The sequence below is a fragment of the Staurois parvus genome, unplaced genomic scaffold (genome assembly GCF_062004578.1).
Source record: "Staurois parvus isolate SC_StPar_1 unplaced genomic scaffold, SC_StPar_1.0 ptg001162l, whole genome shotgun sequence".
Lineage (NCBI taxonomy): Eukaryota > Metazoa > Chordata > Amphibia > Anura > Ranidae > Staurois > Staurois parvus.
Window position 1 is genome coordinate 8,254,787 of NW_028318958.1, and position 26,982 is coordinate 8,281,768.

The 26,982-nt window shown below is 43.6% G+C and overlaps 1 protein-coding gene and 1 non-coding gene across 7 annotated transcripts in view; one reads left to right on the top strand and one right to left on the bottom strand.

Annotated features, from left to right (window-relative positions):
- Positions 1 to 26,982, bottom strand: part of LOC149439062 (protein DOP1B-like) — a 657,792-nt gene that overhangs the window by 593,268 nt on the left and 37,542 nt on the right. The window lies entirely within an intron of this gene.
- TRNAT-CGU (transfer RNA threonine (anticodon CGU)) lies at positions 19,035 to 19,107 on the top strand. Its single transcript has one exon. It is a non-coding gene; the product is annotated as a tRNA-Thr (tRNA).

Here is a 26,982-nt window from a genome sequence, read left to right on the forward strand (position 1 = left end):
GCCAGCAGGAGAGGGCTTCTACACTCCTCCATACTGGAGACCATGGAGATGGAAGGTAGTCACCCTCTAACAGGAAGTCTGACCACAGAAGGAAAAACCAAAGTAATTGGTAGATTTGGAGGCTGAGAGTCATAGAAGGACGTTTCTGGGTTATCACTATACTGAGCACTGGAAGAGAATTTGCATCTTATAATCTTGAGTTTAGTGTCACTTTACCATCCAATAATGATTTCATTGCAGGGTTGGCGGACTCAGAGTCCAGGGTTAGCGGTGATACCTCAGAGTCCAGGGATGGATGATGACACTTCAGAGTCCAGGGTTGGGTGGGGACACCTCAGAGTCCAGGGCTGGGTGGTGACACCTCAAAGTCCAGGGTTGGCAGTGACACCTCAAAGTCCAGGGTTGGCGGTGACACCTTAGAGTCCAGGTTTGGGTGGTGACACCTCACATTCCAGGGTTGGTGTTGACACCTCCCATGTCTGGTACAATCACTGCACACATACACACCTTACATGTGCATTTACATTTGCAGGGTGATGGGAGAGCTTTTAAAAATTGTTTTATTTTTGCAAATTTTAGTTTAGTTTAAATTTTATAACAATTTTTTATGTTAACTTTATTGTTATGACAAGTAGGCTGATACGCCTCCTATGTAATGGCATTGGCAGGTGACACGTCCCTTAAGTCATGGGATTGGTAGGTGACACACCTACTATGTGATGGCATTGGCAGGTGACAGACCTCCTATGTGATGGCATTGGCAAGTGACACGTCCCCTATGTGATGGCATTGGCAGGTGACAGACCTCCTATGTGATGGCATTGGCAGGTGACACGTCCCCTATGTCATGGAATTGGCAGGAGACACACCTATGTGATGGCATTGGCAGGTGACATGCCCCCTACGTGATGGCATTGGCAGGTGACACACCTTCTATGTGATGCCATTGGCAGTTGACACACCCCCTATGTGATGGCATTGGCAGGTGACACACCTCCTATGTGATGGCATTGGCAGGTGACACGCCCCCTATGTGATGACATTGGCAGGTGACACACCTCCTATGTGATGGCACTGACAGATGACACGCCCCCTATGTGATGGCATTGACAGGTGACAGGTCCTCTTTTGGCATTCTGGGTTTATAGCCCTTTGGGTCATTCCTCCAGCCATGATCTTCTTTTCACCCCTTGAATAGCAGACGGGTATAACCATACCTTGGTATACAGGGGGTGATGGAAGCAGGCATGGTGCCCCCTCCTGTACGGAGCTCCTGTGTTCTCACACTGTGCTCTTCATTTTTACTATAACACCGAATTACTTCCAGACACAACGCAGAGGAATCAGTTCTGTTGTGAAAGCCAAAAACCTCTATAGAAACAAACACATGGAATGCAGGAAGTGGTGTCACTGATCCCTCACAGCCACCATCACCTGCTAAGCCCCTCCTACTATACATCTGTCTTTCCAATGTCTCTGCCGTGTATCTAGAAATCCAACATTTTCATGGTGTCATACAATCTGTCCAATCACAGGGATACATGGATTACTATCTAAAAATAATTGTTCTTTTCCCATTGCTTAGGACAGGGGTCTCCAAACTGGCATCCCCAGGCCACATCCAACCCACTACAGGATTTTATGGGTCCCACAGGTGATGGGGACCCTGATTATAAGGAGGACTCTGAAGGGTAACCCTGATTTAAGGGGGACTCTGAAGGGGACCCTGATTTAAGGGGGATAATGAAGAGGACCCTGAAATAAGGAGGACTCTGATGGGGACCCTGATATAAGAAGGACTCTGATGGTTACCTTGATAAAAGGAGGACTATGAAGGAGACCCTGATATAAGGAGGAGTCTGATGGGGACCTTGATATAAGGAGGACTCTGATGGGGACCTTAACTTAAGGGGGACTCTGATGGGGACCTTGACTTAAGGGGGACTCTGATGGGGACCCTGAAATAAGGGGGACTCTGATGGGGACCCTGATATAAAGGGGACTCTGAAGGGGACCTTGGCTTGAGGGGGACTCTGATGGGGACCCTAACTTGAGGGGGACTCTGATGGGGACCCTGACATATGAAAGACTAATGGGGACCCGGACATAAGGGAGACTGATGTAAATTCTCTCTCATTTCTTCTGACTCATACCAGCTGCTTCCAGAAAAGATCCGAGTAAAACACATTCATTCCATTATTCATTCATTTATAAAACTGATTTTTTTTTTCAGCCCACAAATATTTGTAGATGATATGATGGGGACCACATAATGAACAGTTTGGGGGCCCCGGGGAACCGGCCACATAGAACAGTTTTTTCTGATACAGAACAATTTCTTCTTATATTTTAGGCTTTTAATATGTCTTTATTCATATACAATAAGAAAACCATTGGAGGTCAGACATTGGACGTCAGACTTTGGAGGTCACACTGTGAAGGTCAGACATTGGAGGTCAAAGGTCAGACATTGGATGTCAGACTTTGGAGGTTACACTGTGAAGGTCAGACATTGGAGGTCAGAGGTCAGGCACTGAGGTCACACTGAAGATAACACATTGGAGGACAAAGGTCAGACATTGGAGGTGAGCCATTCACAGACTGTTCATCATTTGTACATATCTGGGACAGGTCATCCTAGTACTGCGGCGTTCCTATTGGTCACTCAGAATCTGGTGGCGGTATATAGCGGCTGGACTGTGGATACAGCATGGAGCCCATTTACCTGCACACGTCATGGGACATTACTGCCTCATATATAGGACTATCAGATCAGTTCCTGAGGCAGCTCCTCAGCTGTGGACTCTGACATCCATATACTGATATGTGGATACAGAGGGACACAGGACGACTCCTATACTGGCACTGGCTCTCCCGGCATTTCATTGTGGATAATTGTATATTATTATACAGTATTTATAAAGCGCCAATAGTTCACTCAGCGCTGTACATTACAAAGGGGGACAGAACATGTGACAGAACAATACCAATACAATGCAAAACATGAGGGGATCGAGGACCCTGCTCTTTCGAGCTTACAATCTAGAAAGTGCAGCAGGGGAGGTAGAGTCAGTGGGCTGGATCCAGGTTTCCGTGATCGCCAGGAGGTTGAGGGAGCGGGAAACAAAGAGGTCGTGGATGGCGGTAAGCTTGTTGCACACCGATCGGGCGTTCAGGAGTGCACATGAAAACGGGGGGGAGATTATGATGTATAGAGTACACCTGGCTGCACCCCACTGTGGACTGTCAGATTTAGTACACGCATGCTGTCGGCGGTCTACCTGCAGGAATATGTGATTGGTGCATGCATGCCTATCGCTGTGCACATCACACGGCTACACAGAGGACATCCCGCCTACCATCCAGCTGATTCCTGCTGCTATCAACCACAGCCAGTAAGCCAATGAGAGGAGAGCAGGGGGTGGGGCTGAGCAGCACTCTGTGTGTGAATAGACAATGTCCAGTCAAAGAAGCACGACTTGGGAGTGAGCCTGCTCGTGTGCCCCCATAGCAAGAGGCTTGCTAGTGGAGAAACTCACCTGGGAGAGGAGCCAGGACTGCCAGTGGAGGACCCAAAAAGAAGAGGATCGGGGCCGCTCTGTGCAAAACCATTACAGAACAGGTAAGCATGACATGTTTGTTATTTTTTGCTGAACCTATAATATCACTTTAAAGCAAAATTACATCCAAAATCAAACATTTATTATAATGCAGCTTACCAATCCTTAGATGTGGCGGCGGATTTAGTTTTTTTTCTAAGCTTACTTTCTTCTATTTTCACCTGGTGATCCAGCCTGTAAATCTGTTGTTCTTCAAAAGCATAAGCTCTCCTACAGAATGTATCGGTTTACATTGATGAGACAAACCATTTCCCACTGACTTACAATGATCAGCTAAACTAACTGATTATCAAGTGTGAGCTGGAGTTTGGCTTCAATTTGTTGGTGTATCTAAATCTGCTAGTCCATCTAACACTCCCCTCCCACCAGACAGACAATACTGCTGTCCAAAAGTGCCCCCTGTGCGCCTTCCTTCAGAGTGGGGATGCTCTAATACAGGAGGGGTGTTACTAGCCAAATCATCAAGTGAAAACAGAGGAGAAAAGACTCAGAAAGAAATTGAATGAAGCCGCCACATCTAATGATTGGTAAGATAAAATAGATGACATTTCTGGCTTATTATGGCTTTCATTCTGCATTCCAGACATATAAATACTATAAATATAATCCGGATATACATATATATATGACACTGAAATCCTGCCCTTATCTGGGAATGGGTGTCAGTAAATGCCACTCAGTACAGTGTGGGGGGGGGGGGGTTACTCAGTACAGTGGGGGGGGGGGGGGGGGGGTGTAAGTACAGTGTTTGTAAATCTCCCCCATTGTATGTAATTGCTGGGATGGGAGATCGGGGGGGGGGGGGGCACCGGCCACTCATTTATTGGGATACATATCTGTCCGCACAGCTGCTGCTATTCACACACAAGGCCCAATGACTGAGACACCGGGGTACAGGGGTGTCAGTCACAGCTGTCATATCCTATGTGATACACTATGGGGGGATTTACTAAAACTGGAGGGTGCAAAATCTATATCTAATCTATCAATAAGGTTTGATTGCCAAGCAATAATGTGATAATGTGACTGTAATTATAATCCACAACATTGGTGTCAGTGGGTGCAATAATAACCCCAGGTTTGCTGGTCAGTCACTGCAATAACATACAGCAACTATGGTGTCACTGGAAGCAATAATAGAGCTCAGCACTGGTATAAGTAGCCGTAATTATAAACTCCATTGAAATGTCAGTTGCTGCAGTATTAGCCTCAAAAATGGAATCAGTGGCTGCAATAGTAAACTCCACCACTGGTGTCATTGGCCACAACAACAGCATCCAATATTGGTGTCAGTGACATCAATGATAAACCACAGTGTTGGTGTCAGTGGTTAAATTATAACCCTTAACATTGGTGTCAGTTGCTGCAATAATAGCCCCAGTAAAGGTGATTGGTCGATGCAATAATAAGCTGCATCACTGATATCAACATTAACTCCCAGCATTGTAGCAATCATATCCCTCAGTATGAAGATCATTGGCAGCATTGATAACCCCCAACATCGGTGTCATTGGTAGCAAGAATAATTTCTAACATTGGTGTCATTGGCAGCAAGAATAAACCCCAACATGGGTGTCGGTGACTACAAGAATATCCCCTAACATTGGTGTCGGTGACTACAAGAATAGCCCCCAACATTGATGTCAATGAAAGCAAGAATACCCCCAACAATGGGGTCAGTAACTGCAAGAATAACCATCTGCAATGGTTTAAATGACAGTAATTCCTGCAGCATTGGTGTCACTGGCAGCAATAAGAAAGCCCCGCATTAGTGTCAGTGACGATAGAAACCGCCAGTATTGGGGTCAGAGACCTCAACAATAAACAGCAGCACTGGAGTCATTGATAGCAATAGTAAACCCCCAGTACCGGTGTCAGTGACTGCAATGACAGCCCCAGTATGGCTGATCAGTCACCACAACAATAAGCCCAAGCATTGGAGTCAGGGTGGATAAAAATCAATGATTTTTTTAAAAAAAATAAAAAAAAAAATCAGATTTTTTTATTTAAATCGGATTTTTTAAATAAAATGCTTTTTGAGGAAAATATATTACCATCCAAAGGTTATTCCATCATGAAATAAAGATTAGTTTTTTAATTATGTAGAATAAGGCTGTATATGTTTAATTTTTTTTGGTAAATAAATTCCATTAATCCATTCACAATGTCATGCTCTTCCAGAGGTTTTTGTAAGATTATTGGGCAGTTTCTCTGCCTACAAGATATTATCACAGATGCTTGGTTTACTTTTGCAGTTCTCAAAACTGAATTTGACTCAGCGGAGATCACATTTTGCTGCAGCAGCTCTGAAAAGGTGGAACCAAGCTAACGCTCCCACAAGATGTTAGATGGAACTCTGTGGTGGACTGTTTTGAGCAGTATGTCAAGAACTGGCCTATTCTGATGACAGTTTGTGAAGAAAATTGAGATAAAATAGATGGCCCTGTCACGGCCAAAATCCTCAACATTGGGCTTAAGAGAAATATTGAACATATGCTGAGCATCCTGAAACCCATCTCTGAAGCTTTAAACAAAATACAGAAAAATAGCTGTTTTATTGCTGATGCTGTTGAAATTTGGAAGGAACTGAGTGAACACTTAAAAACAGAACTACACATGGACAGAATTAATTTAAAAGCATTAAAAAAATGAATGGGACAAGTACTGTCTCCAGCTCATTTTTTGACAAATATTGTCAATATCCAGTATCAGGGTCAAAACTTAAGTGCTGAGGAAGAGGAGTTAGCTATGACATGGGTATCCAGCAATCATCCATCTGTAATGCCAACTATAATAAACTTCAAAGCTAAGGGGGAACCATTCAAGAAATATATGTTTGCTGAAGATATTTTAAAGAAAGTCACACCAGTGAACTGGTAGAAGTCACTTAAACACTTGGATTTAGAGACTGTTCAGGTAATGATTTCACTTTTAACAGCAGTAGCTTTTTCTGCAGGCGTTGAAAGAATATTCTCTTCCTTTGGACTCATTCATTCTAAATTGAGAAATCGTTTGGGACCCGATAAAGCAGGAAAGCTTGTTTTTCTTTTCCAGATTATGAACAAAGAAGAAGATGAAGATCACAAGTGAGCTACAGAGGACAGTATTTAAGTTTTTCATGTGTAGGCTGAGCTGACAGTCTAAGTTTCTTAAAAATATATATATTTTGTTTAGCCAAATTAGTTAACAAACAGGGATGTTTGTTTAAGCAAATAACATATGCTGTAATGTTATTGCTTCAGTTGAATAAATCTATTTCAATTATTATTAAGGTAAGGATTATTTTTGGTACAACAGAAAAGTTGTCCAAATATGAATGATTAACCTATTAAACTGGGGATAAAAAAACTAATATGAAAAGTTGTTATTCTAAAAATCTTCATCTACTTGCATATTAAAGTTATACCAGCAAGAATTAGTCTTATGTAGAAAACTATTATTTAAATCAAGCCTTACTGACTAGTGATTTAAACTGTGATATAAAAACAGTTTGATTTAAATCAAATCCACCCTGATTGGAGTCATTGACAGCAATAATAAAATCCAACATTAGTGTCAGTGACCACAATGATAATCCTTAATATTGGTGTCATTGCCAGCAATTATAACCCCCAACGTGGTGTCAGTGGGTGCAATAAAAGCCCCAGTAGGGTGATCAGTTACCACAATAACAGGCCCCAATATTGGTGTCACTGGCAACAAAATCTTCCCCTGCATTGGAGGCGAGTTGCCTCATTAATAACGCCTATTCTGTACCCAGGAGTGCCCATTTTCCAAAAAGGATTAATTGATGGGGTGTCCATATTGCCCCGCATTTTTATTTGATGTTTTATAACAGACAGTAAAGGATGAGGGTTGTTTTTTGTTTAGACTTTTTCCTTTTATATAGTAAAAATTATCCCCCAGTGCCTCTGACATCCCACCATAAGAGAGCTCCTTCTGTCTGTATACAATCATATCCCATTCAATGTATGGTGGAGTGATTGTCAGTCCAACTATTAGAGCCGTGTACAGTGAGGAATGGTCTGCTAATGGAGGAGTATTACAGGCTAGTACAGGACATATACTATATGACCAGAAATAGGTGACCCCCCCCCCCCCCCCCGTCCCCCTTCCAATGACTGATATGTCTTTGTGAATTCAGTCTCACACCCCCACAATAAACTGAATTTTTCAGCAGAAGCCAAGAAAATCAATTTTCAAAAAAAAAAAAGTAATTTATTTTATCAGTAGCAGCCAAGAAATTCAAATTAAAAAAAAAGTCAGTTATTTTTCAGTAGCAGACAAGAAATTAAATGTAAAAACAAAGTCAGTTATTTTTCAGTAGCAGCCAACAAATTCAAATTTTCAAACAGACACGTCACCTATTATTTCAGCAGCAGCCAGGAAACAAATGGCTGCCAGCAGATTTGAAATCTGGCAGCTACAGGGTTAACAGTTTCCGGTTGTCACGGCAACCAGTCATGTGACCAATCAGTGAGGGAACCTCAGGATAGGCAGCGCTCAGCAGATGCAGCTCAGATCGTGACTGACCTCTGAAGGAGTAGGAAGCGATTGCACTTTATCTTCAGCATTGCTCATCATTCAATGATGCCTCGCAATAAACACTCCAGAGATCATTTTCAGAACAGAATCCAGAAGGAACCAGCACAGGACACAGCCGCACAGCCCCAGGTTAAGGACCCAGAAATGGGTGGGCATAGGACAACGAAGAACCAATTCAAGAAAAATAAGAATGTTGGTTCTCTGAACACCAACCAAGAGAAACCAACACAGGACCGCCAACCAGCCGCACAGCCCCAAATTATTGCCCCACAAAAGAGTGTGTGTGGGCAATTAGGTGGGGGGCTTAGGGCAGCTCCACACAGACTGCTGCCCACTCAACAAAAAAACAGGAAAGACAGTAATAGTAAGTAATTGTAATAGAGAAATATAATGAAAGCACTGTAGGACAAAATATGTCACCCACATATATATACTATATACACTGGGGTCACTGCTATATACACCTAGAGGGGTCACTGCATAGAGTAGGGAAGTGTTACAACCCCTGTAAGGTCCCCATTAGGGAGACTCACCCTCTCCATGTGTCCTGATCACCAATGTCACCAGGATGGAAAGTGATGAAAGATCCACCAGGGCAGAAATAGAGCGGAAATCTGAAGACAACCAAAATCTGAACACCCGAAACTCCCCAACCTTCCTCTTTTCTCTCCTTTTTTCCCCTTTCCTAGACACTCAGGGTTTCTATTTTGCCTCCATCATCCAGAAAATGCTATCTGGTATGCTTTGACCGTTAGGTACTGCTGCTTGGAGGGCGGGACAAGGTGACTTTCACCTTCTGAGGTCTGTGTTTCACTCCCCACCTCCTAGTGGCTCTGTACCTGCCAGTTTGTGCCATCTTCTTGGTATGTAAGCATCGGCTATGTTCCCCTATATAGGTCTCCCTCCACAATGCAGGACATGTTTGCGGTGGAGGCTACGGCCCTCAGCCTATAAACACTGCACGTTATTGTGCTGGAATCTAGTCTACGCCTTTATTGACGTCCTTTATCTTTCTTCATGATTCACATTTTACTGTTCAGGAATATCATTAAGCATCGTCTGTCATGTCATACTACTACATTTTGCTGCATACCTTAAAGAAATAATTAGAAAAAAAAGTAAATGCTGGCACTCATCCTTGGGCTTGTAAATCTTCCTTATTAGACACCCAGGTAAAAGTCACAGGTGCCACAATGCTGACATGTTTCAGCCACAAATGGCCTTACTCATAGCAAGCTGGACAATGGGTTGGCTTCATTATTTATAACCTCCCACCTAAAGGCGGAATCTATTCCAGCTGGAGGATAATTGAACCAAACCACAAAATGCAAACATTACAAAACCTATATTAGCACACAATCCAATCAGTAGCCACATAACATAATTATAGAAAAACAAAAGGTTTAGTCTAGCCTACGGCAAGGCTCACACCTGTGCATTTTGCAGAGTGCTTTCAGAGTAGCAGAAACGCACTACACTCCATTTAACATGATTCCCTATGGGTCACGTTCACATCTGTGTGCTAACAGGTGTGTTTATATTCATTGTTGATTCATAGGATGTGGTGCTTGCTCATGTACCCACCTTCCCTTTCATATGAGATATTGTGTGAGGTGACAGGTATGAGGAGTGAGGTGACAGGTATGAGGAATGAGGTGACAGGTATGAGGAGTGAGGTGACAGGTATGAGGAGTGAGGTGACCTGTATGAGGTATGAAGGAGACACACAGACCTGACAGGCAGCCCACCTGTACACTAAAGGATTGCACATGGCAGGCTGCTGCCCCCATCTCTGCCATTCTCACCATTGTCAGGGAGCAGTCATGTGGACAGATGCTCTGGGCTCTGTATGGAGGCTGCAGCAGCAGAAGAATATTCCCTTTATTTTATCATAGAGTGTCTAGAACAGGGGTACTCAAACTTTTGAAAAGCGAGGGCGCATTACGTGATTTGGTAACCGGTCGCGGGCCACGATGAAATGAAATGGTTCAGAATTTTGAATATTTTATTTTGAATAGCATAATGAACAATTCTCCTCCTACGGCCACTGAATGCAGGCGGGAGGCAAAGGAGGAGAAGCCAGCTTTCAGCGGTTGCAGGAGAAAATATAGAGAGGATCAGTTGCTGTATATGCCGCCCCCGCAGCCTCTCCTGTCCAAGTGTAAAACAGAATGTGACCGGGAGACTGCACGGGCCCCCTGAAGCATGGGGGCGAGGTCGCCATTGTCACCCCTAATGCTATACCAATGGTTGGGTGGGTGGGGGTGCTAAAAACATGTCATCTATGGGGTTTTACTGCCCCCAACCAACAAATGTAAACTTACCTTACTGTCTAGAGCCCCTTATAAGGCTGCTTTCACACTGATGCGGTGCTGCTTTCCTGTGGATTAGCTGAGCTTTGCCATACACTTCTATTATGTCTGGCAGCTGCGGGGCATTCAGGAGTTTTGCTGCACTTTCAGAAAGCACACCAAACCCGCAGGATATAATGGAAGTCTATGGTCCAATGCAGCTATCGCATAGGGAAGTCCCAGGTGCACTGTGCTGCACCCATGGATCAGTGTGAAAGCAGCCTAAAAGTTGTTAATTCTCATATTGGTACTATTATGCCCATTGCAAAATCAAACAGTGTATGTGATTTTTAATACACTGACTTTTTCTTCCTCTTCCAGCTTTTGCTGGCATCATTCCCCAGGCTGTTAGAAAGGTCCCAGGCGAAGGTTCCAGAGCCGCCTCAATGCATTCTGATGCTCTGGGATGGCGGGTCAGCAGACCCAGATCATGATCAACAGGTTGTCGACCCCAGGCATGCGCTTCCCTGGTTTGAGGTTGAGGGCCACATCGAAGGGCTCTGAGGGCCACAGGTTAAGAAACCACGGTCTATAAACACAGCTGTCCACAGGATTCATCCCCCTGCTCTGTAGCCTCCTCTCTATTTGTTCAATTATATCATTTTAGTGAGGGCACTACATATTTCTGTCTATAAAGCATTACTAAAGCCCTAGTACAACTGCTGAGATAAAACCAATATAAAATATTGGAATTATTAATTAGGACAGGTAGAATGGTGGAATTACATTGAGAAAGAGAAAGCGTAAATCACCAGCATACCAAGCAGGACGCACAGCCTGCGTATGTAATGTAGCAAATCAATGGTCTTTATCACCAGGATCTCAGCACAGGATTTCTATCATTTGGTGGACAGATGGTTATTTGGGGTGAATTCTTAATTCTCAATGAATAACTTTAATTTACATTAGTCCTGGCACAGAAAGCCGTGCACTGAGAATGGACTCTCAGGGCCCAGAACCCCCACATTGTCCATGTATAGAATTCCCATACAGAGAACCAGGTGACACAAGATCATTTCCAGAACACTGATGACATTCACTTACCGATGTGAAATCAAATGCATTCAAATGTCCACAGTTTCCATGTAACTTCAATAAATGATGTGTAAATAGCAGGAATTAAAAATAATTGTTTTTTCTTTCTCCAGAAAAAAAAAATGACAACAAAAGAAAGCAATATTCAGAAACTCCAAAGTCCAGCAATTGGACGAGCACACTCAGCAGTGCCATGGAGGATGGCTCACACCGACTATCACTGAAAAGTTTCACTTTCCATAAAGTACTTGGAAAGGGGGCCTTTGGGAAGGTGGTGTTGGCCTCCCATGTCACCTCTCAACAGAAGATGGCCGTGAAGATCATGAAAAAGAAAATGCTACTTGAACATGACCCCATTAATTGTACTACAGAGCGTGATATACTGGTAAAGCACAGGAACACTCGGTATATTACTCATCTATTTGGATCGTTCCAGACAGAGGTAAGTCGTTTCATCTTCCAGCTTTTTCATCTTATTCTTGTACTGTGCTCCCCTACTGACCCAGACCCCCTAAAATTTATGTTCTGGAAATTACTTCTTTGGGAGTAAAATCTTATACAAGGATAAGCCTCCCCCCTTCCCCCGATTATGGTTCTGCGGCCTATCAATCAGTCCTTCAGCCAATGAGTGCTGAAATGTGAGTGGCGGAGGGAAACTCCACTTGTGTCCCACACCAGGTTTTTCTGAGGGCTCTGGCTGTAGTCGGGGAAGCAGTATAGGTAAAAGCAGAACTCTAGAGCGCCTACTACAAGGCTGGAGGTTGGTGAAGTAAACTGTACAGAGTAGAGGTTTTCTTTAAAGAAGCCATTTACTAAGAGGCTGCCATAGCTGATCTACTTTTGAAATTGCTAGTTGCCTGGCTGCCTGGTGCATCGAAAATTAAAGTCACTGAGCCAGAACCAGTCTGCAGCTGAAAGGACTGGAGAAGGCAGGCTTCTGGATCTACATGGGACTTTCAGAATGGTGACCAAAGTACTGAAGTGACTGGATCACCCTAACAGACAGACAAAACTAGTTTTGTGATCAGGATAGTCCAGCCATGGCAGCCTTCGTATTTTCTGTTTGCTTTTCCCAATCTCCTGAAGGAAGATTCCACATTGCACTGTCTGCCGGTGTGTGTGCGCCTTCGTATATTCTTCCACAACGTGAAATTTTACTTGTCTCTAATGTAACCTTTATCTCTTATTTTCATACAGACTCATGTGTTCCTCGCCATGGAATTCCTGAGTGGAGGGGATCTTCGGGACCTGATAGAGACTTCAGCTCCACTCGCTTACCAACCCATAAGGTAAGTTCAATGACAGGGCTGTGATGGAATCAGAGGTGGCTGACCAGAGAGCACAGGCAGTGACACAGCCAGGCCCCTCCAACTGAGCCTCGTCCATCCATACCCCTATGTACTATAGGGGGGAATCATCTTTACCTTTTTATTGGTCTTTAATGATTTTGAATGCTAATTCATACTTTTCTTTCTCCTTCAGATTTCTAACTGCTGAGATTCTTTTTGGCATGCAATTCCTGCATGCTGGTGAAGTCATGCACAGGTATGTATCGGATTAGCTGACTAACAATCACTCCTTGGCTTCTGGTATCTTTTATTGAATCAGGAAGACATTCCACCAGAGTTCCCAGTTGTGCTGCCTCCTGTAAAGTCTCATTCCATCTGCTGCAAAAGTCTCCCTGCTCATGCCAAATTCTGCTTAATGTAGAATTTATACAAAATCCAGAAAGAAGAGTGAGAACTCCTCATAATAAATATAGCAGGTGGGCGGAGCTGGGAACCTAAGAACAGAGAACTTCCTGTAGAGTCAGACGGATATAAAAGAAGCCAATGTCCACCCATCAATGTTCACTTTTCCTTGTATAGATGTATATTTGTATATTTTCTCTCGTTAATAAAATGTGGGATATAAAGAGATAATTGTTCACTTCTTTTCTGCAGAGATCTCAAACCTGAAAACCTTCTCCTGGACCAAGATGGACACATAAGAATTGCTGATTTCGGGTCAGCTAAGATGAAAGTCAACGAGTCCACTATAATCAGTGGATGGGCAGGTACAGCAGCATACATGGCTCCAGAGGTAAGATTCATATTCTCCTGATATTAGACTTTACTGTAATGTTTTTTATGGGATATAGAGAAGACATACAGGGGGATCTCCTTTCATTTGACAGAGAATTCCTTCACTGGACCCCCGGTTGCTTTCAGTGGCTGTCCAGGCCAGAACTATATCCAATAAAAGGTGGGAAGTTCTGAGAGTTGCAGCAGCATTGGAGCATCCATGTGCAACTGGCTTAACATGGTGAGCGCCTGTGAACACTGAGCTACTGGGGTCCGTACACCTTTATCTGTCTCCTTTAATATGCACAATTAAAGTGTACCTCAAGGCAAATCTCTATTTTCATTTTTGGAAAGAGTGGAGAAAGGTCAGACCCTCTCTCAGGTTTTTATTGGTGGCCTCATTTGGGAGAAAAAGGTTTTGACTATACGTAAACTATAAAGCGGTATTAAACCCCAAACAAAAAATGTCAGGGTGATTGACATGGCAGGGGGCTATTACTGGAACCAATCCCCTGAATGGCTCTTTCTGCAGCAGCTGAAAGCTGGCTTCTACTCCTCTCCCTTCCACTGGCTTTAAGCTGCTGCAGAGCAAGACATAGAGGAGATCAGTCCCAGTAATTCCCCCCCTTCCCGGTGCACGCGTCACCCTCCATGTGCAACATTCTTTTTCTGTCAGTTTGGCTGCATGGGGCCCCGTGGTTTCTAACAGCAGCCCTGATTGTAAGCACCCCTGTCAGTGGGAAATGGTTTGTAACAACTCTCGAACTGCTACATCTGAAGAACAGCTTTTTTTTTGTTTTTGTTTTTTAAAACAGACTTACTGCCAGGATTAGCAGGTGAAAATAAAGGAAAGAAATCATAAAACAAAAAACTAATACAGCCATCACATCTAAAAATGTGTAAGCTGCAGTATAATGTCTGCTTTTGGGTTTAATAACGCTTTAAGCCCCACCTCCAATACTCAAAAGCTCCACCTTTGTTTGATGAATTTTGAGCACAATTTTAGGACTCCTGGAGTCTTCATACATCACATATGTCAGCATGGAGTCTCCTCTGTCCTCTGCCTGGCCTAGGAATATTCTCATCCTTTTTTTCTCCCCTTATGTTTCTACAGGTCGATGGAGGTTTGCCATACAACACCACAGCAGACTATTACTCCTTGGGAGTGATAGTATATGAGATGGCGTTGGGTGTGCGGCCATTCGACGATGAAATACTCAAAGAGGACTTGTTGAAGAAAATCACCATTATGAACCCTCATTATGCAGCTGAAATGGATGTTCACCTCCATGATCTCATACATAACGTGAGTATATACAGCTTTACCTTCATTTAACAGACAAAACCTTTTCTACAGACCTAGTTATAAGTTCAGGAAACATGATTGCATGGGAAGAACGCCAGTCACCACTCCTCTTGGAGCTGTGCTGCAGTTACCAGCAATAAAATGCAGACATGCTGAATTTTATTGCAGCATTCCAAGCTGGATCGCATGTCAATATACAGCTGTGCAGCACACCACGCTGCTGTACAGTCACACAAATGAAGTGTCAACTTTGTACACTCTGCACACTTCAAATAAAGTTCAAACAAAAAAAAGGCAGCTGTGTGATGTGATGAAATGTGCACCACACCGCCCACTACTGCCAGTTCACTGCAGCCAGAATGGATGGCTGCTGGACACTGAACAGCTGTGCTTTGGTGTGCTACAACTTTCTGTTGCTGTGTGAATGGGCCCTTCAATTTCTGGAGACAATCCTTATACAGACAGCATATAGAACTCCCCTGGGGCTGCCATCGGTGGAAGAAATAATCCTGGCAGTTGTAGAATGAATAGAAAGATCATTTTTATACATTCTTCATAACAATTCATTGTGCACTCTATTGTGTTATATTATAAAAAAAATACCCTTAAAGCGGTAATAAACCGCAGACAATACAAAAAAATAATTCCCCTGCAAGGTAATGTCCTAATGTGCTGGCATGCATTGTATACTAGCACATTATGTAAAACTTACAATAAAACGAAGCCCTCCAGCGGCGCGCTGTCACCTCTGTAGAGGCTTCCATATTCACCCGTCTTCCTTCCGGGTTCGTGAGCTCCGGCCTTCTGACAGGCTGGGTCGCGATGACGTCACTTCCGCACATGCACACGGGAGTCCCGGGCCACAACACACAGCTCTGAAGAACGGCACGGGTATAAAAGAAGAGAGAATATCTCCTAAACAGTGCACGTTTAGGAGATATTCATTTTACCTACAGGTAATCTTTATTATAAGCTCACCTTTAGGTAAAATTAAAAAACAGAGTTTACAACCACTTTACAACCTCTAATAAGCGAACATGACAGAAATAATCCAATCAGGACATAGTGGCGGGTTTACAAGCAAAATCAAGGAAGCTGAAATATGTCACTGTTAGAATCCAATATTACAATGGGGAGTTCTGTGGGTCACATATTGTTATTGTTCATCTCCAAAATACGTTCGTTCCTTACCCCAGACACTACTAAACAACTCGTTCACTCCCTTATTATCTCACGACTCGACTACTGCAACTCCCTTCTCACCGGTTTACCTCGTCGCAGACTATCCCCACTTCAGTCTATCCTGAATTCAGCGGCCAGACTCATCCACCTTACCAACCGCTCCACATCTGCCACCCCCCTCTGTCATTCCCTCCACTCTACCTCCACCTCTGTCAAACTACTAACACAGACATACAAAGCCATTCATAACGCTGCCCCAAACTACCTCACCAAAATGATACCCAAATACCACCCTACCCGTAATCTTCGCTCCTCACAAGACCTCCTACTTTCTAGCTCCCTGGTCTCCACCTCACACGCCCGACTTCAGGACCTCTCCAGGACTTCCCCCATCCTCTGGAACTCACTACCCCAATCCATCAGACTGTCACCTACCCTCCTCACCTTTAGGCGCACCCTGAAAACCCATCTCTTCAGGGAAGCCTACCCCGCCCTCACCTAACAGCCGATCTCCTCCACTCCTCCTACCACTCCATCCCCCACAGCCACTTCCTCCTGTACCACTATCCCCTCCCTCCTAGATTGTAAGCTTGAAAGAGCAGGGCCCTTGAACCCCTCGTGTTTTGTTTTGTTACTGTATTGTCTCATGTTCTGTCCCCCACTACAATGTACAGCGCTGAGCAAACCTTTTAGCGCTATATAAATACTGTATAATAATAATTGTTCTCCCAGTGTTTCTTATCATATTTCTTTCTTCTTTACAGCTCTTATGTCAAGACCAGGACATGCGGGCAAACCTGGTACGGGACATCAGACAGCACCCATTCTTCAAAACAATTGACTGGACTGCGGTGGAACAAGGAAAGTCACCCCCAGCATTTACTCCAAAACCAGTAAGTATACGAATAACGAAGGGGTCCATGTATGTTGGGGGGGAGGGGAGATTTTTAGCAATATTTAAGATGTATTTTTGTACAGAATCCTCACATTTGGTCACATGGTGTGAATGAATTCTGTATATTATTTGTGTCAAGCACTGTGAAGGTGTCAGGTGCCAATAACACACTTCCTGTCCTGGGGTAACAACACTGACTTACTGTATCTATAGAGAAGAAGTGTTGTCATCCTTGCCTGATTAGAACTACAAACACCTTCACCTCTCCTTATCTCCATTACACAGAGGGGATTGCTTTGTAGTTCACAGACAAGCTGAAAAAGCTGATAACACAGAGATCTCAGTTCAGGGCATAGGAACTCACAAGGTCTCTGGATTTCTGACAGGACTAACAGGTATTTTTTTGTACCTGAAGATAATGTATTTAGCCTGACAGAAACAAAGAAAATTAATGCAGTCTCCACATCTAAGAATTACCTGGAATAAATGACATTTGTATTATTGGCTTTAGATATACATTAAGGGGGTGTTAATGCAGTGTAATACTTCTTCTGACCGCTAGAGGGAGCTGGGGATGAATGATCCCTCTTGGGATGTGTTGCTGCACATCGAGGGTTGGGGGTCACCAAGCTTTGTCCCCATTTTCTGTTTTAGTCAGAATTATTGATGAATGTCCTTTTTTCTCTTTCCAGACTCTGAATGAACCGGAAGAATTTAATATGAAGATGGAAGAATTTATGGCCAATAAAAACAGAGAGATTCCGAAAAAGGCAATGGACAAGAATATATTCAAAGACTATTCCTACATCAGCGAAACGCTAAAGAAGGAACTAAGGACATCTCTCCACCAACAAAATCAGGGGGCCATGAATTTGCATGGAAAGTCAAAAAATATATTAACATTTTAAGTCAACAAAAAAAAAATCACCAGCAAGAGAATGGCGAAATGTGCTAGTATCCATCGCACATTAACCCCTTCACGTCGGCGCCTCACGGCCCAATGAGGAGTTTCTGAGGGGCAGGTTTTAGGGTCATGTGACTGCTGTGATTAGCTGTCACAGCAGTCACATGATCGGAAAGGTCCCAATTACAAGGAGAGATCAGGACCTTTCCGTGATACTCCGACACAAGTGCTGGGAGCGCGCAGGGCGCATGCTCTCAGCACATTCGTTTACAAATGGTACACAAATATGCGGCCACTCTGCATAAAGTCCCAGCTGCTGAGAGGCCGCATATTTGCGTACGCTTGGTGTGAACAGGTTAACAAGCAAAATATACGATGCACTGACTTGATGGGAGAACCTTAAAAACCCTAGACTGATGATTCAGGGACGATCCGATCGCCTTAGGGGGTCAGGAAGGAATTTTTTTCCCCTTTGGAGACCATTTAACCAAGGGGGGGTTTTGCCTTCCTCTGAATCATCAGACATTTTAGGGGTCTGAAAAGGCAGCACCTGTGAGGAGTCGGAGGAAAACACTGACCAATCTACAATAGAAAGAGGAGAGCATTATGCACAGGACGCAGAGTTCAGGAGTGCATTATGCAGTGGGTTCAGGAATGTGTAACCCACAGAGTGTAAGGGTTCAGGAGTGCATTAAGCTCAGGGTGTAGGATTCAGGAGTGCATTATGCACAGGGTTCAGGAGTGCATTATGCACAGGGCGCAGGGTTCAGGAGTGCATTATGCACAGGGCGCAAACTTCAGAAGTGCATTAAGCACAGGGCACAGGGCCAGGAGTGCATTAAGCTCAGGGCGTAGGATTCAGGAGTGCATTAAGCACAGTGCGCAAAGTTCAGGAGTGCATTAAGCACAGTGTGCAAAGTTCAGGAGTGCATTAAGCACAGGGCGCAAAGTTCAGGAGTGTATTATGCACAGGGTGCAGGGTTCAGCCCCGTCTCAGTTCTGAACTCACCTGCACCCCCATGGCGTTCCACCATGGATAGATAGATAGATAGATAGATAGATAGATAGATAGATAAAATAATAGATAACAAATTAAAAAAAAATAATAGAGAGAGATATAGCTAGATAACAAAGCCCCGGAGGCCTAATGGATAAGGCACTGGCCTCGTAAGCCAGGAATTGTGGGTTCGAGTCCCACCTGGGGTGATATCTTGCTTGTCTCTTATACCAGGATGAGGGGAGGATGAAGAATAAAACCATCCAGGAGGAAATCTACCTTTCTGTGCTTCATGTGACAGTCCTACAAGTTCTCTTTCCTGACACCTTAACAATATATGTGTGCAATCGCTATCTCATTTTGGAGCAGACTCCATGGACCACTTGGTGTTTTATCTTCTATGTTTCTTTCCCAGTAAACTCCCCAAGAATGACCATAACCCCCAGCATTGGTATTAGTGGGGCCAAAAAAATTGCCCAGGCATGAGTGATCACTTGCTGCAATACCCACCCCCAATATTGGTATCAGCGTCAGTAATAAAACCCTAAAATTCCTGCAAATGACTCCAATAATAACTCCCAATATTGGTTTCAGTAATAAAACCCCAGAATTCCTGTGAATAACTCCAATAATAACCCCCAATATTGGTGTCAATGGCTACAATCTGAGGAATTTTGACTTACCTGTAATGTCCATAGTATGGTACATGACACAGGCAACTTAATTCATATACCATGGGTTATAGGTTTGTACCTTCAGGTGCTTGGACACGGGAAAGCTTTTTAGGACGCGTCATCCTAGGGCAAATTACATTCCCCCCAATATAATCCTACCCCACTCTGTGAATCCTCTGTTTTGTAGCAAGCCATACAGAATAACTAAGGAATTGAACTGAAAGGTGGCCTGTGCCCCGTACTGTACTCCAAAAGGGATAATTCCCACTATATGAAGTGACTGGTGTTTTACCACACTGTCAGTCGCTGGTCATCGAAAGGACATACAGAATACAATTGCTTTCTATGTGCCCTGTTCACACTACAATGCAGCCCAGAGCTGAGACATGCTGCATTTTATCGCAGGGTACCATACAGGATTGCATGGCAGTGTACAGCAGCCCAGTACACCACACTGCTGTACAGTGGCATGAATGAAGCAAAATCCCTCAGCGTTCCGGGTGGACCCCGGTTCTCCCGGACATGCGCAGTTTGCGCGCCTGCAGAGCCGCGCAGCCTGTCACCAGCCGTGTACCTCGGACACGGCCGATGACAGATCTGAGTACCGGCCCCGTTGCCGGTACCATGTGACCGGCTGTGACCAATCACAGCAGGTCACATGACAATTGTATACAATCGATGGATTCATTCATGCCATCCATTGTATACTAGTGTGTCTAGCTGTGATTGGTCACAGCGATCCCATGCACAAGCTGGGCCAATCACAGCCCAGCTTTGTCATGTGATTAGCCGTGGCCAAATCACAGCTAAGCACAATATGAAAAAAAAAAAACCCTGAATGAATCGATGTAATTCAGGTAAATGCTTGCTTATAGCAAATCCTTTGCTATAAGCAAATTGTGTAAAAAAATATATATATATACTGATCACTTCCCCAAAGTAGTGCAATGTTACTATGGTAACATTGTACTACTTTGGTCATAGTGAAATATGAAAAAAAAATATTAAAAAAAGAAAAAATGTAATAAAAAAAAAAATGCTAAAAAAAATTTTTTAAAAAAATTATATATTTTTTTTTCATACTGTCACCAGTCAGTGTCCCTGATCACCGCCATGCCAGTTATATGATGACACTGTACTGCACTGGTGACAGTATGTAAAAAAAAAAAGTGAAAATAATTTTTTTAATTTTTTAATTTTCCAAACAATTATGACAAAAAAATACAACTTCAAAAAACTCTCCATGCCTCTTATGAAGTACGTCGGACTGTCTACTTTGCAAAAAGGGGTAATTTGGAGGATATCTGTACTGTTCTGACATTCTTGGACCTCAAGAAATTAGATTGGCCGTCAGTACTTCAGGATTGATCAATTTTCAGATCTATACCATAGTTTGTGAACTCTATAACTTTCCTACAAACTAAAAAATACATCCTAATTTGGGTTATTTTTACCAAAGACATGTAGTAGAATACATTTTGGCCTAAATTTATGAAGAACAATTATTTATTTGCAAACTTTTAGAACAGAAACAAAGAAAAACGTGTTGTTTTTTTTTTAAATTTTCGGTATTTTTTTGTTAATTTAGCAAAAAATAAAAATCCCAGCGGTGATTAAATACCACCAAAAGAAAGCTCTATTTGTGTGAAGAAAATGATAAAATTTTAGTTTGGGTACAATGTTGTATGACCCCGCAATTGTCATTCAAAGTGTGAGAGCGCTGAAACCTGAAAATTGGCCTGGGCAGGAAGGGGGTAAAAGTGCCCGGTATTGAAATGGTTAAATATCATGACACTTATATTATTTAAGTGTCTTTCTTAGGCGTTTGAGGTAAAGTGTTCTAGTGCCAGGCTGATTTTAAACAGTGTGACTTTTATTTAATTCACACTTGGCAACAACATAAAATGAATGCAAAAGATAAAATACAGAGTAAAATATAACAAAAGTTGTAGCTTATGGATAAGAAATAAGCTTTGAAAAATATCTAGCTCCTTGCCTGTTCTATGATAAATGAAAAGTGTTTCAGTCTTGGCAGGGAAGACAACAGGTGTATCAAGACTTTGTAGGCTTTAAGAAAACAAAAATGTCAGTGTGTGTCAGCTGCAGAATGTATGGGTATGTGTGTGTGTCTGTGTGAGTCTAAGGCACATCTTATATATGTTTTAAAAGACCAAAAACATAGTGTATCCCAAAATTCCAAGATGATTATCGACCTGCAAGATCGCTTGGAGGAAGCTTATTCAAAAATTGATGATTTAGGGAATCGGGCTAGGCGATACAATTTCCGCATTCGAGGACTCCCTGAGTCAATAAAAGAGCTCACTAGCTGCGCACAAACCTTCATGCGGTCTGCTTTACCCGATATTGATGATCTTCACACTGAGATAGATCGTATCCATAGAGCATTGATCCCCCCAGATAATGGGGGCCTCCCAGGGATTTCATCGTCAAGCCTCATTTTTTTCCAGGTCAAGGAAGCGGTTATGAAGTGTGGCAGGGAGACTCCGGACCTGGAGTTTGCGGGACATAAGATACAAATTTTTGCTGAAGTCTCTCCGACCACCATCCAGAAATGGTGTTCTCTCAAGCCACTACTTTCCCACTTGGTACAGAAGGGCATTCGATATCGTTGGGCCTACCCCTTTCACCTGCAATTCAATCTTAATGGAAAGCCTTATGGGTTCTCTACATTCCAGGATGGCGAGGACTTATTGCTTCAACTGGGCGTTATTTCCCGTAGTCCTACATCCCATTCCCCTGCAAGATCGGCTTCTCGACCTCCGCCGCTCTCTCCACTGTGGTCTACTCCAAATTCTAGGAAGAAGGAGTCACGGAAATCACCTGGGAAGATTTCTTGAACTTCCGTATCCTTTTGTGGACTTTCTTCTGTGATTTCCGATAGGTGGTGGCCTCTCTGTGGCTCCTTGGGAACGTTGGCCGCTGCTGCTCTGTTGTCGTGGGAGGATTGGCGGGGGGGAGGGGGATCTAGGGGTTACACTATATCTGTTTATTGTTATTGTTATTTTTATCTGCACTAAATTTTCGATATATTGCTGATGGGTTACTGTTCCTGTCGGTGCCAGTGTCTATGTGCTCTCTTTGATTGGAAGACTCTTTCCTGAGTTAATTTCTCTGGGTAGATCCATTCCACTACAGGGATATTGCTCTGTGCTTCCTGGTACGCAGTTTGATTTGTCTATACTACAGTTGCAAGAAAAAGTATGTGGACCCCTTGGGATTACGTGGAGTTTTGCATGAATTTGGCATAAAATGTGCTCTGAACGTCATCTAAGTCACAACAATAGAAGAATACAGTCTGCTGAACATAATACTACACAAACATTAGATGTTGACATGGTTTAATTGCACATAACATGTAAATATTCACAGTGCAGGGAGGAAAAATTATGTGAGGCCCTAGCTTAATGACTTCTCCCAGAGCTAATTGGAGCCAGGAGTGAGCCAACCTTGACTCCAATCAGTGAGATGATATTGGATGTGTTGCTGACAGCTGTCCTGCCCTTAAAAAACACACAACTGTTTTGGATCTACTGGTTTCAAGAATCACTGTCTGATGTGAACTATGCCTCGCAGAAAAGAGCTTTCAGAAGACCTACGATCAAGAATTGTTGACTTGCATGAAGCTGGAAAGGGTTACAAAAGTATCTCCAAAAGCCTTGATGTTCATGTGTCCACGGTAAGACAGACTGTCTACAAATGGAGAAAGTTTAGCACTGTTGCTACTCTCCCTAGGCATGGTCGTCCTGTAAAGAGCACATCGCAGAATGCTGCATGAGGTAAAGAAGAATCCCAGAGTGTCAGCTAAAGACCTACAGAAATATCTGGTAAATACTTCTTTTCCACCATAATTTGCAAATAAATTCTTTCCAAATCAGCCAATGTGATTGTCTGGATTTTTTTTCTCATTTTGTCTCTCATAGTTGAGGTCTACCTATGATGCCAATTACAGGCCTCTCTCATCTTTTTAAGTGGGAGAACTTGCACAATTGGTGGCTGACTAAATACTTTTCTTCCCCACTGTATATTATGGATTAGACATTATTTTCTTTATAAAAGACATATTACTTTACTCTCTTAGCTTCTTACTGCATTCCGTTATCTTATTTTTAAGTTAGAAGCCTATGACCTACTGACCTCTTAGTCACAAATATATCATGGTTCATCTGCACACCTGTTTTCAAAGCCATCACACACGCAAGGTTTATATTTACACTAGCAAAAGTGACTTTCAATGTCACTAGGTTAGTCAGAGATATTAAAGAATACAAACGTCTGTTTTAAGCTGAATTAATTATATTCTACACAGTACAGGACACTGGCATCTTATTCGTACACCATGGGACATCCCCAAGCAATGAATTCCAGAGTGGGCAACAACTAGGCAAACAGAACTGGCCCAAGAAATAACAGGGTTATACCCCCCAGGTTCAGAGTGTCACTGCAACAACCTCGTGGCCAAAAGCTGCATCTGCTGAAGATTGGACACCCAGTCGGTAAAACTTTGGAAAAGTATGAAGAGAAGACCGGGGGCAGAAGACCAGGTGGTGGCCATACAGAGTTGGGTGATAGAGGTTTGGTGCCTAAAGGCTGGGGATAAACAGATCCAGTGGCGTGGGAGCATAACAGGGAAGAAGAAGGGATGTTTTTGAACATAAGCTCTCTTATTCCAAAACTTTCCAAAACTGAGCTCCTAGTTTTCCCCCCCAGCCCGCGCCCCCCCCCCCCATCCTCTCAAACACGACCAACAACGCCACCATCAATCCCACCCCGCAAGCCAAAGTCCCAGGTGTCAACCTAGACTCAAACCTGTCCTTCCAACCCCATGTCCAATCGCTGGCAAACTCATGCAGGCTCCACCTCTGCAACATCTCCAAGATACGTACGTTCCTAACACCCAGACACTGCTAAACAACTTGTTCACTCCCTTATTATCTCATGCCTGGACTACTGCAACTCCCTTCTCACCGGCCTACCCCAACACAGGCTATCCCCACTTCAGTCTATCCTGAACTCAGCGGCCAGACTCATCCACCTTAACAACCGCTTCACTTCTGCCACCCCCCTCTGCAATTCCCTCCACTGGCTCCCGATTGCCCAACGCATTAAATTCAAACTACTAACATTGACATACAAAGCCATTCATAACGCTGCCCCAAACTACCTCACCGACCTGATACCCAAATACCACCCAACCTGTACTCTTCGCTCCTCACAAGACCTCCTACTTTCTAGCCCCCTGGTCTCCTCCTCCCACGCCCGACTGCAGGACTTCTCCAGGGCTTCCCCATCCTCTGGAACTCTCTACCCCAATCTATCAGACTGTCACCTACCCTCTTCACCTTCAGGCGCACCCTGAAAACCCATCTCTTCAGAGAAGCCTACCCCGCCCTCACCTAACAGCCGATCTCCTCCACTCCTCCTACCACTCCATCCCCCACAGCCACTTCCTCCTGTACCACTATCCCCTCCCTCCTAGATTGTAAGCTCGAAAGAGCAACGCCCTCGAACCCCTCGTGTATTGTTTTGTTACTGTATTGTCTCATGTACTGTCCCCCACTATAATGTACAGCGCTGAGCAAACCTTTTGGTGCCATATAAATACTGTATAATAATATTAATAATTCAAACACTGTATTCACTGTACAATGATGGGTTTTGAAGCGGGGTGCCTCTTGTGAGGACCCACAGAAAAGACAAACAGGGAATCGAGTAATGTCCTTAAATTTGGATGGTTGGGAGCCGGGCACAAGAATGGCAGACCAATGTCCTCACATTTGGATGGTTGGGAGCCGGGCACAAGAACGGCAGAGCAATGTCCTCACCTTTTGGATGGTTGGGAGCCGGGCACAAGGATGGCAGAGCAATGTCCCCACATTTGGATGGTTGGGAGCCGTGCACAAGGATGGCAGAGCAATGTCCTCACCTTTGGATGTTTGGGAGCCGGGCACAAGGATGGCAGAGCAATGTCCTCACCTTTGGATGGTTGGGAGCCGGGCACAAGAATGGCAGAGCAATGTCCTCACCTTTGGATGTTTGGGAGCCAGGCTCAAGGATGGCAGAGCAACATCCTCACCTACTGGATGTTTGGGAGCTGGGCACAAGAATGGCAGACCAATGTCCTCACCTTTGGATAGTTGGGAGCCGGGAACAAGAACGGCAGAGCAATGTCCTCACCTTTGGATGTTTGGGAGCCAGGCGCAAGGATGGCAGAGCAACATCCTCACCTTCTGGATGTTTGGGAGCTGGGCACAAGAATGGCAGACCAATGTCCTCACCTTTGGATAGTTGGGAGCCGGGAACAAGAATGGCAGAGCAATGTCCTCACCTTTTGGATGTTTGGGAGCTGGGCACAAAAATGGCAAACCAATGTCCTCACATTTGGATGGTTGGGAGCCGGGCACAAGAATGGCAGAGCAATGCCAGGACAGTACCAATACAAATTACCCCTTTTTGGAAAGTAGACAGTGCAAGGTATTTAACCACTTCCAGTCCGGACACTTTCACCCCCTTCCTGTCCAGGCCAATTTTCAGCTTTCAGTGCGATCACATTTTGAATGACAATTGCGCGGTCATGCAACACTGTACACATTTTTGTATTTTTTTGAAACAGATGAAGCTTTATTTTGGTGGTATTTATTCACCACTGGGATTTTTAATTTTTTTGCTATGTAAATTAAAATTCCCAAAATTTTGAAAAAAGTGTTTTTCTTATACAATTTTGCAAATAAATAGTATTGCATCATAAATCTAGGCCAAATTTTTTCCCTTTATATTTTTAGTGAAAAAAAAAAATAACCCAAATTAGTTTATAATCAAAATTATAATTTTTAAACATTTTTTTTAAATTTTTTTAATATTATTTTGTATTTATTATTTTTTTTTACATACTGTCACCCTAGCAGTACAGTGCCACCATGGTGACACTGTACTACTTGTGGGGGGTGATGAAGATTTTTTTTTTTTTTACACTGATTTCTTTTACATCCATAAAGGATGTAAAAGTAATAATTTCTCCTTCTCTCTAGCTGCATTCTTGCAGCCATTGAGAACCACTGAGTTAGCTATGATTGGTCACAGCTTGTCACATGGTACAAGGCTATTGTGAATAGCCTTGTACCATGTGACCTCTGTGATCATTCACAGATTTCACACGTAGTAAGCAATGATGTCACAAGTGACATCTTGCTTACTACTTTGCATGTGATCACTGATTGGCCAATCAGTGATCACAACAGGACTTCGTACAGAGATCCCGTCCGACGATCGGTGTTCCACTGTGTCCAGAGGACACAGTGGACACCGTATCACGGTGCTGAGTGCTCCCAGGGAGCGCGCACAAGCAGGGTGCGGGGAGGCCGTTTATAAACGGCCACCCGACCCTGCACTGCC